Consider the following 17,439-nt stretch of genomic DNA (forward strand, 5'->3'; position numbering starts at 1 on the left):
CAAACTTTTACGAGAATCTCATTTGTAATTAAAATGCTTTACCCAGTCGCTTTTCAAAAAGTCAATTAAACATGAGATAGAATGAAGATCATTTTCAGACATGCAAGATCTTGACAAACCATCTCTTATACACCTTCTTCAGGAAGCAAATGAGGAATAGTCCTCATTAAAAGTTGCAATAGCCCACAGAGAGAGATTTAAGCAGTTTTGGAACTAGAACCCAACACTGGAAAGAGGTGAGATGACACGTATACAGCCAAAGGAGGCATGTGATCAACCTGTCTCCAGAGCACCCTGGCCAGATTGCAGCAAACCAAGAAGCTCCATTGATTTCATCAAAATTTTGATTTCATCAAAAAACACGGACTTGATTGAAGAGAATGAGTGACAATATCAAGAGGAATTTTATAACACTGAGGGGACATTAGTGTAGAATTGATATTAAGTACATAGAAAACAAAATAACTATATAAAACAAGAAAATTACCATCTCTAGGGAAAATAAAATGTGGAGGAAAGGAAAAGCAATCATAACAATGCGTGAGCACATGGTTCAGATGCGACTAGCCTTGACATAGCCATCTGAATGTGCACAGTGAATGTTGATCTAACCAAATTTAAGATACAAATAGATTAGGTGGATGAAATGTGTCTGGATATTTTGTGGAGCGTGAGGGTGAAGGAGAGCCAGACTTTCATCTTCCAAAATGAGAGGCCAAAAGATTAGATCTGACTAAAGAAGAGAGAGAAGAGAGACAGAAAGAGAGAGAGAGAGAGACAAAGACAGAAATAGAGATGAAGAGAGAGAATATATGCATACTATTTAGATATATTTGATTAAAAATACAAGAATTTACCGGAAAGTTTTGAAAATTATTGCCTTTATGGAACAGGAAATGGAAAAGGAATTGTGAAATGGCTTTCTTTTTTTTTTCTTCGATTATAGCAAGCTTTGTAGAACAATTAGACTCTATTTATAAATATATGACAGTGAATATAAAACTAAATTAAGTAGCAATTGTGTCTATAATAAACATTTTAATAATATATATATTTTATATTTACCTTTTTGTTGTTGTTAAGATTCCTCTCTACCCATCTTATTTCCATTTAGTGATCGTGGTTTTATACTCTACTTTGAATTTGTACAGTTAGGATTAGTGTCACTCAAATGTGACAACACAACCCAAAGTAATTGTTACTTAAGTAACACATGGACTTATTACTTTTTTTTTTGAGGAAGATTAGCCCTGAGCTAACATCTGCTGCCAATCCTCCTCTTTTTGCTGAGGAAGACTGGCCCTGAGCTAATATTTGTGCCCATCTTCCTCTCCTTTATGGGATGCCTACCATAGCATGGCTTGCCAAGCGGTGCCATGTCCACACCCAGGATCTGAACCCGTGAACCCCGGGCCACTGAACTGGAATGTGCAAACTTAACCACTGAGCTATGGGGCCAGCCCCTTACTTTTTAATTTAAACTAAATTCAGAGTTAAGTGTCTCCACATTGTTAAGACTCAGGCTTCTATTATCTGGCTGCTGAGCCATCCTTAGTTTGTGACATCATGGCCCAGAGCTGTAAGAATTCCAGTCATCACACTCTTATGCAGCCATCAAGAGGGAGGAAAGAGGATGGTAGCAAAGGACTTGTGCCAGCTCATTCTTATGGGTGTTTCCTTGAAGTAACACAACACATTTGCTTCAGCTGCACTGCCCAGAATTTATTCACATGCTCTCACCTAGCTGCAAGGGAGGCTAAGAAATAGGTTCTTACGGGCTGTGTGGAATAAAACTGGAGTTCTTCTACTAAAGAGAGAGAATGGATAACAAGTTAGGTGATAAGCAGTTTCTGCCACACACACTGTTTGCTCTTTTGAGTTACTTTAATTCTCTCTTCTATAAATTCAATACTTTGTAAATCTTTTTGTATAGAAATGATGAGCCCAAACCCTGAAATACTAGATAGTGGCACTGATATTTTACTCTTTGGAATCCTGTAGCCATAGAATGAATCATTAGAATGTGACGGGAGTTGTAGGCATCACATTTTTCCTCTCTTTCCCTAAGACAAGGGCAAAATAGCAAATTTACTTTCCTATGCTACAGTGCCTCTCGAAGAATTCAACAGTTTGAACTTATTGCTACAGTGTCTCTCCAATGCACAGTTCTCACACAATAACCCGTAAAAAGTTGAGGCCACTATTCTTCTGTTTTGCTTAAAATAATGCTGGTTACATAAAATAATACACCCATAAATGATCATACTAATATTATTTCATAAAATAAAAATATATACTCTCTTTTCACTCTCAACAAATTCCACTCCTTGAGAAATAGATTAGTTGTCAGAATATCAGTCACAAAAACTAATTAGATACGTTGTAGCGATTCCTAATTATTTTCTCAAATGAATATAATCATATTATTTTAGCAACGTTTCTGGTGCACATAACTTCATACAGGTACTCACAATTACTTTTCATCTTTTATTGTAGCTGAATGAAGATTTTGCTTCTGGAAGCCAGGTTAGGCAGACTGGTAGCAATGCTAATCATTGTGGTTTAAGAGATAAAGGTTTTTGAAAATGCCTATGAAATGAAGTATGAGAGGAAACAAACATAATAATTTTTGTCTATAATGTGGTAAAATACACATCATATAAAATTTGCCATCTTAACCATTTTTCAAAGTACAATTCACAAGTGTTATGTATATTCCCTTTCTTATGCAGCCAGCCTCCAGAATTTTTCACCTTGCAAAACTGAAACTCTATACCCATTAAACAACAACTCCTCATTTCTCCTTTCTCTCTCCTCGCAGGCCCTGGCAAACACCATTCTACTTTCTATCAGTTTAATTACTCTAGATAGCTCATATAAGTAAAATCATATAGTGCTTGTATTTTTGTGACTGGCTTGTTTCCCTTAGCATAATGTCCTCAAAGTTCATCCATTGCTTTAAGTGTTAGAATTGGGTCTTTGTCATTGCATTTTTTTTCTTTTTTGGCACCATGCAGTATCTGAGAATATAATTCTGTATTTAAATTTAGCTCCTGATAATAAATATTCTCAGCAATTATTTAGTTGAAATTGTGACAAAGTATTTATTTGGTAAGCAACCAGTATAGTTTTTCTGTTTGTCTTTTTTTAAGTCACAGTATTTATTTTGTTTTCTTCTTTGATGAGCTTGTATATATGCAAACATGCAAACACCTGTGATACCATCACCACAATAGGATAATAGACATATCTGACATCTCTCAAAGTTTCCTTTGTTTTTGTTTTAGTATTTTTTTTGTGTGTGTGGTAAGAACACAACATGATATCTACTCTGGGAACAAATTTTGACGTGCACAGTGCTGTAATGTTAGCTATTAGGAATATGTTGTACACCAGATCTCTAGAACTTATTCACCTAGCATAAGTGAAATTGTATATTCATTGAACAACTTCCCGTTTCCTCTACCTTCCAACCCCTGGAAACCACTACTGTATTTCTGCCTCTATGAGTTTGACTATTTTAGATACTTCATATAAGTGGACTCATGTAATAGTTGTGCTTCTGTGACTGGCTTGTCTCACTTAGCATAGTGTCCTCCAGGTCCACCCATATTCTCAAAAATGGTGGAATTTCCTTATATTTTAAGGCTAAATAGTATTCCATGTATGTATATGCCATAGTTTTTTAATCTATTCATCTGTCAATAAACACTTAGATTGTTTCTATATGTTGGCTACTGTGACTAATGCTGCAATGAACATTGGAGCACAGATATCTCTTCACAATCCTGATTTCAAATTTCTGGATATATACCCAGAAGTGGGATTGCTGCATCATATGGTGGTTTTATTTTTAATTTTTTAAGGAACCACCACACTGTTTTCCATAGCAACTGTACCATTTTACATTCTTGTCAACAGTGTATAAAGGTTCTTTGCTAACAATTATCAGGTTTTTTTAATAATAGCTATCCTAACATGAGTGAGATGATATTGTTATTTTGATTTAGAATTCCTTGATAATTAATAATGTTGAACATATTTTCATATACCTATTGGTCATTTCTCTGTCTTCTTTGGAGAAATATCCATTCAAGTCCTTTGCCTGTCTCTTAATTGTGTATGTTTTATTGCTTTTGCATTGTGGGAGTTCCTTATGTATTTTGGAAATTAAGCCCTTATCAGATATATGATTTGCAAGTACATTCTCCCATTCCATAGATGGCTTTTTCATTTTGTTGATTGTTTCCTTTGCTGTGCAGAAGCTCTTTAGTTTGATGTAGACTCACTTGTCCACTTTTGCTTTTGTTTCCTGTGTTTTCGGTGTAATATCCAGGAAATCATTGCAAGGAACAATATCAAGAAGCTTTTCCCCTGTGTTCACACACAGAAAAAACATGTTAGAACTAATAAACAAATTCAATAAAGTTGCTAGATATAAAAATCAACAGAAAAAAATAAGTTGTGCTTCTGTACACTAACAATGAACCATCTGAGAAGGAAATTAAGAATACAATCCCAATTATAATAGCATTGAAAAGAACAAAATACTTAAGATAAACTTAACCAGAGAAGTTAAAAACTTATACACTGGGGCTGGTCTGGTAGTGTAGTGGTTGGGTTTGTGTCCTCCACTTCAGCAGACTGGAGTTTGTGGTTTTTGATCCCAGGTGTCCACCTACACACCACTCATCAAGCCATGCTGTGGCAGGGTCCTACATACAAAACAGAGGAAGATTAGCATAGATGTTAGCTCAGGTCCAATCTTCCTCAGCAAAAAGAGGAGGATTGGTAACAGATGTTAGCTCAGAGCCTATCTTCCTCACCAATAAATAAATAAGTAAATAAAACCAAACCAAACAAACCAAAACCTTATACACTGAAAACTACAAAGCTGAAGAACAAAATTAAAAGAAACACGAAAATATGGAAAGACATCCTGTGTTCATGGATTGAAAGACTTAATATTGTTACGATATCAATCCTACTCAAAGAAGTTTACAGATTCAATACTATCTCCATCAAAATCCCAATGGTGTCTTTTACAGAAATAAAAAAGGCAATCCTAAAGTTTATATGGAATTACAAAAGATTCAGAATAGCCAAAGCGATATTGAGAAAGAAGAACAAAGCTGGAGGAATCACTTTCTCTGATTTCAAGCTATATTAAAAAGCTATAGTAATTGAAACAGTGTGGTACTGGCATAATGCCAGGCATATAGACCAATGGAACCAAATAGAATGCCTAGAAATAAACCCACAAATACACAGTGACTGATGTTTGACAAGAGTACCAAGAATACGCAATGGGAAATTATAGTCTCTTCAACAAATGGTGCTGGAAAAACTGGGTATCCACATGCGAAAAAATGAAGTTGAACCCTTACCATACACCATTCACAAAAATCAACTCAAAATGGATTAATTTTGTTCTATGATAGGCTTTTCTAAGAAACTAATGTCCATTTTAAGACACTATCATCTCACTCATCCTTTGGTAGCTACACAATGAAAGAAATTGATATGAAAACACATTTCAAAAGTCAAATCTTAAAATAGTTCCTGTAGTTTTGAAACAGTTTTTACTATTTCACAATTTGACGTAAGGAAAAGAGCCTAGAAACTGTCTCTTTTATTCTATTCTCTTTCTTTATCCTACAATCCATAATGTTGAGAATTCTTTGAAGAGCAGCTAATTGTCCTTTGATAATTTGTGGGAAGTACAAGAAGTAGAGTTATTAGTAGGGAGCAGTTGTGTTAACTGTGTTATCTCTGGGCAGGCTCTGTTTTCCGGGAAGAGAAGGAAATGGAAGGATTGAGTGCGGAATTCATTTGGTACAGAGTGAAGCATGGCCACAGGCTCGAGAGGTGATATGGTGCAGCAGCAAGTTCATGGGCTTTGAAGTATAGCAGATTCGGGTGTGAAACCCAGCTCTGGAAATTACTAGTTGAGGACTTGGAGCTCTATCAATGCTGCTTACTCAAATGTGATAGGAGGGCTTATGCTTATCTGTGAGTTGATTGTCATAGGTATGTAATAAGAAAAGAAATTGAGGAGTAAGGATTTAAAAACTATCAAGGTGCCATTTCTGTGAGATCACTTTTGTGATCACTGGGTTTGTCTCACTGAATGGGGTACAGACTCGTGCAAGCGCTGTTCAACTTGGGACGAAAGCTGCATTCTAGTTGTGCACAGTAGGACCGGGAGACAACATGTGATTATTTAGTTTGACGGGAAGAATTAAACAACAATAAGAAGAAAGTATGGCTATTTATCTTAAAAATCACAAATTTTCATCATATTTTAAATGTATAGTTTGCCATTATTGCATAAATTAAGGAATTAAATTTTAACTGTAATTTGCAGATGGTAAAGAAGATTTACAAGAATTGTTTTGTTAAGAAATGACACAACTTTTCTTTCAGAAGTACTATATCAAATAATGGGAGTTATTTCAAGGAATGAAGAAGAAATTTTAACTCTAATTTACACATGGTTAAAGAAGATGCACTGCACCTTTTGTCAAGAAATGGCACACCTTTTCTTTCAGTAGTGTGTTAAATAATGATTGAATTTGCTTCAGAGAAACGAAGACCAAAAGAGGTCAAGCTAGTTTTACTCAGAACTATTATCCCTCATATATTAAATTTATTTTGTAGCTATAATAGGTGATGAAGTGATAAAAAAGAGTGTTATTTGCTGAGATGAATTAGCTACTGAAGCAATTAAACCATCAAAACTTAAGTGGCGTTTACATTCACAGCATAAAGAAATACATCCAAAGCCACAAGAATACTTTGAAAGGAAGAGTATTGAAATAGAAAGCTGACGGTAGCAGATGTTCGATATTTCACATATAAACTTTACTGCTTTGCAGACTTTGTATAAGGTAGCACTTCAGTTTCCTAAGAATAAAAACATCATATACAATTACTGAGAAGCTAGTAAACAACTGTATTAAAGAGTTATCTGGAAATGTGTCTATGGCAAAGCAGGTGACTCAAGTATCACTTGCCAATAAAACTATAACTTGACATATTCAAAAATTGGCTAATGAGATAGAAGACCAACTTACAGAAAAAAATAAAGCTAGCGAAGTTTTTTTGTTTTTGGTTTTTTTCAGTGAGGAAGTTTGACCCTGAGCTAACATCTGTCACCCATCTTCCTCTTTTACACCTAGGAAGATTGTTGCCAAGCTAACATCTGTGCCAATCTTCCTCTAGTTTTTGTATGTGGGATGCTGCCACAGCATGGCTTGATGAATGGTGTGTAGGTCTGCTCCTGAAATCTGACCCCAGAAACCAAGGATGCTGAAGCAGAGCTCACGAATTTAACTATGCCAACGGGCTGGCCCCTGCAAAGTATTTTTTATTACAATTTGATGAATTCCATAGCATAACATGGTAATGCTTTTAAAATTTATGCAGTCTAAACATTATGTTGATATGATGGAGGAATATTTTTCAGATTAATTGACGACAAACATGACTAGCCCTGAATTGTGCAAAACTATGACAGGTAGCATTGTCAACAAATGTGGTTTGGAATTTGAGTTTTGTGTAGGAGTATGTTCTGTGGGGTAGTCATCCAGAATAAGAAGCTTGCGACAGAATGTAAATTGATACAGTACTACTTCACAGAGAAAATATTGCCAAAAAAAAAAATCAACTGTCAGCTATTCAGTTGGTTTAGATGTGAACTATGTAAAGACTGTGTGTTATATTTTAAAATATTCTTTTAATTATATGATAATACAGAAGATGATCATAAATGACTGATATTGCATGTAGGATTATGATAGCTAACTGAGAAAAATATTTTATTGAGAGTGCTTGACATATGGAACAAACTCCAAATATTCTTCAAGATAAACTGGTTTTGTCACAGTTTTAAGGAAGTGAATTGGACAGTCAGACTTGCTAATTGCTTTGATATATTTGGTATTTTTAATTCTTTATTACTTCCATGCAATGAATAAATTTAACATGATTTCAATGGCAGATAAAATCAAGGGCACATGAAAAAGTTAAAAGTTTAGAACAGTGTCTATAGATTGTTACACAACATTCCATAATTAACAATAATTATAAATGAAGCAGATGATGATTTTGATGTTGGCCATTTGAAAAAGGTTGTCAATGGACACCTTAACCATTTGATATATCATTTTAATTTTATTTTCCATTAAAAGGAAATCCATACATAGGAAACTCGTGGATCCAGATTTTATTCCTTTCATTGAAAGATAATTTAAATTTAACTGTGATATAAAGTTTATAAGATAAACTGGTGAGACTGGCTACTGGTGAGAATTGAAGATGAATTTTGAAAGGACAGTATCACTTGCATCATTTTGGATGAAAGTTAAAAATGAATATACTGAGCTTACTGAAAGTGTTTTTAAAATTTCTTCTTCCATTTCTACTAATATACTTCTGCGAGACTGGTTACTATGAGCATCATTCAAACGTAACATAGATGTATTTAAATATATATTAAATAATATTGTAATCATGCAACCTAAATTAAATAAATTAACATGTGGAAATCCAGATCCTTCATCAGATTAAAAACTTTACATATTGGTTGCACATTGTTCATTCAAAATGTAAATAGGCATTTAATATGAGGAATTTCTTTTAATTTGAAACTTTGTTTACTTAGTTAAACTAAGGGGAATAACCATCTAATAATTAGATATGGGAATAACGAAAATTGTAAGTGTAATAGTAACTATCTATATTAATCACCTGTACACAAATTTTCAATAAATAACATATGCAGTGTTTACAATTATTTTCTTTTCCCCCAGGATTCATTCTGGCTGCATTTACTAAAATATGACTACTGAATCTAATAAAACAATTAAAACCTATAGTATGCAAGTTTTTTATTCCATTTTATTTTAATATTTTATTATATTTTGCAAAAGTATTGGTACCTGATTGATTGGAAGTAAAAATAACTGTCCCATCACCACCAATAGTTTGAGAAGCATTGGGCAACATTAACAAACCTTTCTGAGCTTCTATTTTGTCATTTATATAGGGAATATAACAGTGCCTGGTTTTCAAGATAATAATTATGACTAACAATAGGAGACCTAGAGTAAGCTAAAGAATCTTCAGGCTGCTTTTCTTTTCTTTGCTCATATCAGTCGCTCTAATGCAGACACCCTTTTCCGTAATCAATCTTTGTAGCTGCATTGAAAAGATTCAAATACCAATGGCTTTCCCTTGATGCTTTTTCTATTCACTCAAAACAAGTGATTTGTTTTTTCACTGATATTCTATACATATCTTTTCTATTAATTGGAAGTAATAATTACCATTTTGAGCATTTTCTGAATACTAAATACTATGTTAGGTTTTTCAGATATAATCTCATGTAATTCTTACATCACTCCAGTGAAATGCGTGCATTGTATCGCCATTTTGTAGACAAAGAACCTGAGAATCAGAGAGATGATTAAGCAACTTGCCCAAAGTTGCACAACTAGAGAGAAAAAGAAGTAGAATTTGAATCCACTTTGGTCTGAATCTAAATTTTAATATTATTTCAATATATTCTTGAACTTTATTGTCTCTAACATGTGACATAGTGACCAGTACACATTATTGTTAAAGAAATAACCAAAATAAATGAATCATTCAATGGGTGTAGGAATGAATACATATGATTTGAAGTAAAGGAATTTTAGCTTTGTTTATGGGTAAACATTTAAATCAAAACTGATTTTTTCCAGGTTGTTTTCTCAAAATTAGTTTTGTTTTCATCAGGTACCATGAACACAGAAAATTATTTTATCAACCTGAAATAAATGCATACGAAGACAGTGAGTTGAGTAATCCTATTTAAGTTCATTACTACATACTAAAATATATGGATAAGGAAAAAAGGAATTTTCCAATTTGGTCAGGGTGAAAATAAAAGTTATAACAATATTCACTTAGGAGGCTTTGATCTTATAAATTGGAGATGGAGAGTGAACATGATAATTCTGATCCCAATTCAGATACATTTTCTATGAATATCTTAAGGGTATATACTTTATCTTTTTCATTGTTGTATCCCATACAGTCTCTAGTATAAGGACAAATACAAAATACAAATAAGAGACTTAATTCTCCCTGTTGAAAATACAGAAAGATACTGCTTCTCTCTCCCTTTTCTTAGAGCATTTACTTTAGAAAATGTGTAATTTTAAGTACTTTCTCCTCTCTTTAAAATGCATATAAATCCTTTTGAAGAGTAGATAGGTTTTTTTAAACTTTATGACCAGGAATGTCTTTCTCAAAGACTGGGAGCCATCTCTATGAAATGCAGTCATCAAGCCGGATAGGGCCTCTACCTCCCAGGGTCCATGGTTGGGTAGGATCCTCACTTTGGCGGACACTTTGCCCTAAATTATAAAACTACTTCCAGCAATAAAGATATCAAAAGTTAATTTTTCCTCTGGATAAAGCAAATTAGCCTACACAGATGATCACCCCAATTACCAGGTAAAATTAGAATGAACAATGTGTGGCAAATTGTGCCATCAAGTCCTCTTCCTTAAGAATTAGTTATCATTTATCTTGAGAACACGTGTACAATGGGTTGTATCCGTTTGGCTGTATAAAAAGTTTCTTCCTGTCTTTGCAATCTTTTAGTGTATCGCCTGTGATGAGCATCACATTCTGGTCTAATGCTTATTAAATAATGAAAGTGTTTTCTTTCTCTACTAACTTTGTGGAGAGAATTTCTGGATTGGAAGATTTTATTTTTAATCATATTTCCCCAATACTGGCCATATGCCTTCACACAGAGGACACTCAGTAATTACTTTTGAGTCAGGAAAAGAAACTCTAATATGAATTCATTTAATTTTGACTTATATGTTCATTTGGCACATGGAGACAATAATAGTTACATAACTGCAAGCGTTTTCACATTGACATTTTATTTGCTATTCAAAGCTACTCTGATTATGGCCCCACTAGCTCTGTGGCCTTAAGTCAAAGGAACTGACCCAGAACCACACAATCAACGTGAATACAAATACAAACAAAATACTCATTTTTTCTCCTCACAACCTATTTCTGAAAATATTTGTTCCAGTGAGGCTTTGTAATCTGGCTTTTCAAACCATTCCTGATTTCCTACGCTTCCAGCCTTTCACTTTATCCTCTAATGCATGGCCTCAGATCTGACACTTGCTTCTGCTCCCAGAGTGTTGGCTGTGGTCTCTCTTTTGAATCGCAGTCACGCTTGTTCTTTGGATGGTGTCTGTTTTCTACTGTCATGCCACCTACCCACTGTGGTAAAGATCTATTTTGAGCCCTAGAATGTCAGTACTCTTGCAAAATTTCCAAACAAGAATCAGAAGAGCATTTTCAATAGTAATTATAATCATATATTAAAAAGTAAGGAAATGGAGACTTCAATCTAAAGTCTCCCAGTTCTTGAGCAGCGAAACCATAGCTAGAGAGCGGGCTTTCCACAAATATACTCAATTCTTTAGTTCATTTGCTTTTCAGTTTTCATCTGGAAGGCATAATGTGGTTTGCAGAGCAGACAAATATTTAGATTAAATATATATACCCTTCTAAATAGAACTGGGCCAACTATCCCCTAAATGTGTAGGCTTGTTTATTTTCACTTAAAAATCCTGTCAAATCCTTAATAACAAAACTGAACAAAATAAAACAAAATCACCTCTAGGCGCAACTAGAAAATCAAAACATTAATTACGGGGAAAACACCGAAGTAAGTATTAATTGAAAATACCTCTTTGTTCCCTTTTTCCTTCCTACAAAGGATTTCTTGTTAGCTTTGGAATATTTTGTTTCTACTGTTTGTAGAGAGAGGCAGCCCTCAGCTTATGAAATAGACCTTAACCACTGTTATCGTAGATTTTTAGATTTCTTGGAGAGAGAATTTTTTAAAAGAGATGATTGACATAGAATGCCTATTAACTGCTTTTTGCTAAGTGGACGTCTTAATATATATTAAAAAATGTCTTCTATCATCATAATTTTTTAAAGACATCTCTGCCAAACAAAGAAAACATGCAGTCTTAAAGTGTAACAGATGTGTCTAATTTGGTTAAATTTAATTGTATTAAAATTTAACTATATTGTCCCTGTTCTTCAGATTTTTAAATTTTTTTTATTTTGTAGGTTAATGAGAACTTCATCTTAGGTTCTGTTTAGCCCGAGCAGGTAACTGTGACTTCTTTCCTAAACTACTCCAGCTCCTTTTCACTGATTTCCTTGCTGTCTGTATTCTGTTATCCACTAAGACACAGCTTTATGAAACAAACAATAAACTGAATTATCCATTTCAATCCATAATATTAAGAAAAAAGACACTAATAAAATGTTTTAGAAATGTGTTAGGGAAAAAGTCAGTCATCCCGTTTCAGCAGACTATGTGGTCATAAAAGGAGTAGTGAGAAATACAGCTAACAGAGAAGAGCCAGGATAAGAATTTATCCAGAGTCAATAGGAAATCTCACAAGTTTGAGGACATAACATGCAGAGAGAGCTAGAACAAAACCCAAGACCAATCACCTAACAAGGATATAGAAAGTAGGAAGACTATGATAAACATTTGTTATTTCCAGCTGTCCAAAATCTAAGCCTGTCCTCTAACGGAGGAGTATCTCTCCCTCTGTGGTGAAGTTGAAGAGGCCAGATTCTTTCTGGTCTAATAGATGTTTCTCAGCCATGTGGCATAACTTTGGCATATCCCAGCCTGAGCTTCCATTCCTGAACAAGCTACCCAAAGACAAAGGGACTGTAATTAGTCATTCCTCAGTAAAGTAATTTTACAGGTTGAGACCCCAGAATCAGAGGGAGTTATGCAAAATATGTCAGGGTAAAATGCCTTGGAGCTAAAAAGAGAGTCAAATATATACAAAGGCAACTGGAGCAGTGAATGCTATTAGGGATAATTTTACTACAATTTGAAGATTCATGTAACTTGAACCCAAGGATATGGATTCAAGGCTTTCTCCCTTTAAATGAATGGGATTTTTTTTTTTATGACATTTATAGTAGGATTTAGTATGTTTCTCCTTGTTGAGGGCAATAACTAGGCCAGTGCCCTAGCTGCCATCTTTCTAATTGTTAGGAAACCAATGCAATGTGTGGAAAGATCAACTTGCTTAACATCAGAAAACAAGATTTTATTTTTCTCTAGTTGGTAAGTATATGTTAACCACAAAGACTATAAAATCATTGTTAGAAGGATGATATAAATCCAAATTATAGAATTATTTATTGTGTTAAAGAATAATCTGTGTATATTTGGTATTTTAAATACTTTTAATAATTAAGACGATGTATTATATAAAAATGTCTAGGAATACACATCTCTGATTTTAACTGCAAAGCAATAACTGAGTGATTTAGACTTGTAGTTTTATATTTAAATTGTTCTAAATTCATAAACACCCTTGAGACACTTAAGAAAATCTAATCAGCTTATTTACAAGTTTAATGTAATCGATTTATAAGGTTTACTTAAGTGCTTGGGAAGATTTAGTTTAGTAGTCAAACAAGTTAAATAATTGAAAAGCAATTGAAAATATTAAATTTATAAGTGGATTTAAAATGTTAATTGAGTTTAGTTAATTAAGTTTTAAGATAGGACCAAGCAGTAATCAAAGTCTTCTTAAAATCAGATATTAAAATTCCCTTGATTTATAACTAGAGTAATTCAATCTTTAAACTTGAAAGTTTTACAAAAACCCAGATTAAAATTTTAACTTAAAAATTGAATGATATTTTAAAATATGTGTCGAACTACTCTTTTCTGTGCACAAACCAGCTTCAAATACTTCAGACAGTACACATTGCCTCATTCACAGCAGCTGTGGTAGCAGTGTCCTTGTTCCATCTTGTCTCAAACCAAGATGCATCATTTTGTCTAGTCAATATTTTCCATGAGAAATCCAGTCAAATTCAGCAACTAGCGATTTTTTTTTAAACAGAAATGGAGGGGCCACATTGTCCACTGTGCCACTTTCTATCTTTCTGGTTCTTGTCACTTTGGTTTTATGGTCTTTATTTTATATTAGCATCTCTTCTGTAGCCCACACCCTGACATATCACCTTCTTGCCCTACATGTGAATGCTGACACTAGCTCTGTGGTGTTAAAATGATTGCTTACTTATATCCCACAGTGAATATTTTTGCACTGGCGCTACTTGTTTTGTCTCACTACATGGATCACTATGAAGCTAGTAAGTTGATAACTCAGAATATTTCATTTTATTTTGGTAGCACAGGGGTGATATTTGAGTTTATTTTGGTTCTAACTCTTATCTCTCAGTTTTGTTGGCCTAATATTTTATCTTGTGATAATTCCAAATTATTTTTATTGCTTTGGCTTTGTTGTAGTGTGTCTTAAGATTCAAAAGAGCAATTGTCCCTTTTTACTCTTCTAAGGTTGGCAGCTATTCATGAAATTTTTCTGCATACAAATTTAGAATGTGTTTGAGTTCCTGAAAAAAAAATCAAACTATATATATTTTTTGCTTTTTATTTAGTTTGTGTATTAATTTGTGGAGAAACAACAACTGTATTTTTAAATAGCATATTGCATATACCTCTCTATTTGTTCATGTCATGCTCTAAATCTTTCATTTGGATGTTAAAAGATTCTCTGTAACCAGACCAACTTGGGAATGTTGGTTGTATTATTTTATAGATGTGTTGCTAATGTGAATAATATCTTATTTTAAAATATATATTCTAGATGGATTGTTGCTGGTGTAAAGAAATGAAATAGAATTTTTAGGTCCATCTTGCATCTGGAAAATTTGTTTAAATCTTTTATTTCATGATAGTTTATTTGTTGATTCTGTTGGCTTTTCCATCTGCAAATAATGGCAGCTTTATCTTCTTTCCTTACTTTTCTTTTTCTTTTCTTATTGTGTTGGCCAAAGTCAACTATATTTATAGATGTATAGACAGTACAGAACTATATCAAACTATAGCAACCTTATCCGGCCCTAATCTTAAAAAGAATGAATTTAATGTTTCCAATGGTGAGATTGCGAACTTCATGTCAAAGTTTCCATGGGAGCACAAAAGAAAAACTCAAATAGATAGGTGATGCCAATGAAGAGAAGGTAGGGGCTGAGATGGGAAGCGTTGTTAAATTTCAAAGGAGGAGGTGTGGCTTGCATGAATTTAAAAAAGTTGTTGTCTTGAAGCATTGATGAAGGAAAAGAATGCTGCTGATACTACTAAGGCTCCTTGACATGTGGGGTTAAAGTGATGGTCTTACTTCAGTTCTCAAGTACTGAGTACACATATATATGATAATTTTATCATATCGTATCATATCATGGCTGGTGATAATTTTAGCCATTGTTTGATCTAGGGTTTCAGACAAAGTCTTTAAGTCCCTACCTGATTGTTTTTCTCAATTTCTGACCTCTGATTTCCTCAGTATGGCCTTCTTTCTTGCATAGTTCTCTTTACATGTCTTGAGCCTTATGCATATTGTAGCTCTTAGCTCACATACCCATAGCTCATTATTTGAGAAGAAAGTTCTCTCTTTTTTAACATCCATTAGGAAATCTCAGGGAAGACTTTTTTTAAGTGAGGTTGTGATGGTTTACAACATTGTGAAATTTCAGTTGTACATTATTATTTGTCAATCACCACGTAGGTGCACCCCTTCACCCTTTTTGCCTACCCCCAAACCCCCTTCCCCCTGGTAACCACTAAATAGTTCTCTTTATCCATGTGTTTGTTTATCTTCCACATATGAGTGAAATCATACAGTGTTTGTCTTTCTGTGTCTAGCCTATTTCACTTAACATAATAGCCTCAAGGTCCATCCATGTTGTGAATGGGAAGATTTTGTAATTTTTTACAGCTGAGTAGTATTCCATTGTGTGTGTGTATATATATATATATATATATCATATCTTCTTTATCCAATCATCAGTCAATGGGTGCTTGGATTGCTTACACATCTTGGCTATTGTGAATGATGCTGCAATGAACATAATGGAGCATAACTCTCTTTGAATTGTTGATTTCAAGTTTTTTGAATAGATACCCAGTAGTGGGACAGCTGGGTCATACAGCATTTCTGTTTTTAGTTTTTTGAGAAATCTCCATACTGCTTTCCATAGTGGCTGCACCAGTTTGCATTCCCACCAGCCGTGTATGAGGGTTCTCAGGGAAGACCTTTTTTAATCGTGGACTCAGTTCTGCACTAAGTGCTGGTTCCTGGAAGAAGTACTCTGTGACCGAGGACAGAAAGGAGACCTGGATCAGGTTCTTATGAACCACCAGGAATGGGGAATGGGGTGCTTGCAGGTCATGACGTTTCTTTCATCAGACAAAGGATAGGAAAGTATAAAAGAAAGATGAAAAAAATGTCACCTTAAAATTTTTAGCATGTTGATATGTTTCTTTCTGGAAATGTATATGTGTGTGCAAGCGTATGAGGAATAGATATTATAGTATACATATGTTTTCTATCTTGTATTATCACAATATTCAATGATAAGAAATGTTCCTGTGTCTTTAAAAAAACCATAATTAAAAATAGTATGATAGTCACAGCATGTTTATCATAGTTCAATAATCATTATTAAATTGGTGAACAATTAAATTGTTTCTAATTGGTTTTCTTTCATAAATATATATTTATTAGAATGAACTTTCTTTGCATGTATGTTTACAAAAGTGAGGAGTTTTTTTCTTTACAATAGATTCCTAGAAGCTAAATTACTAGGTCAAATAAACTTTTCACAGTTCTTATTCTTTATATGTCATGCCATTGTCACTGGCTCACATTAGTGCATGTTTTACTGCACTATTGCGACATTAAATTCTAACACAAAATAGTTGGCTAATTTGATACTCAAAAGCATCTAAATCATTTGAACTTGAATATTTAAATTTTGGTACCTCTTTTTGTGATTTCTTCAGTCATGCTTTCTATATATTCCTGGAGATTTTAATTTTCTACTCATTAACTTGGATCGACACTTTCTAGGGCTTATCTTGTTAAATTTTACTCAGATATCTGAAAAAGTGCTTGAATATGTCCTTATTCATGTCTTTACTTCAAAAGCCATCTTTTATTGAAGTGTTCACAGGCGGAAAATTCTAGACATGCAGATGATCATAAAACACAGATTCAAAGAGTAGTATTCACCAAATACTTTATATTATCTTGATTTATGTTTGGTCTACATGTTTCAACTCTACCGTAATCCTCCCAAAGTCTTAAAACACCTTTAACTAAATGACCCTAATGCAGTCTCTGTGTCTTTGTAGTGCAAAATTCAAGTTTGATTGTTGCTCAGTATTAGGGTTATTTGATGATTGAATCCATAAGGTTGATGCTGTAACTGCCTGGTAATTGGAATCTTATCATAGCTTGAAGAGTTTCCAAGTGTTTATAAGACATTGAAAGAGCA

The sequence above is a fragment of the Equus asinus genome, chromosome 2, assembly GCF_041296235.1.
Source record: "Equus asinus isolate D_3611 breed Donkey chromosome 2, EquAss-T2T_v2, whole genome shotgun sequence".
NCBI classification, from domain to species: Eukaryota; Metazoa; Chordata; class Mammalia; order Perissodactyla; family Equidae; genus Equus; species Equus asinus.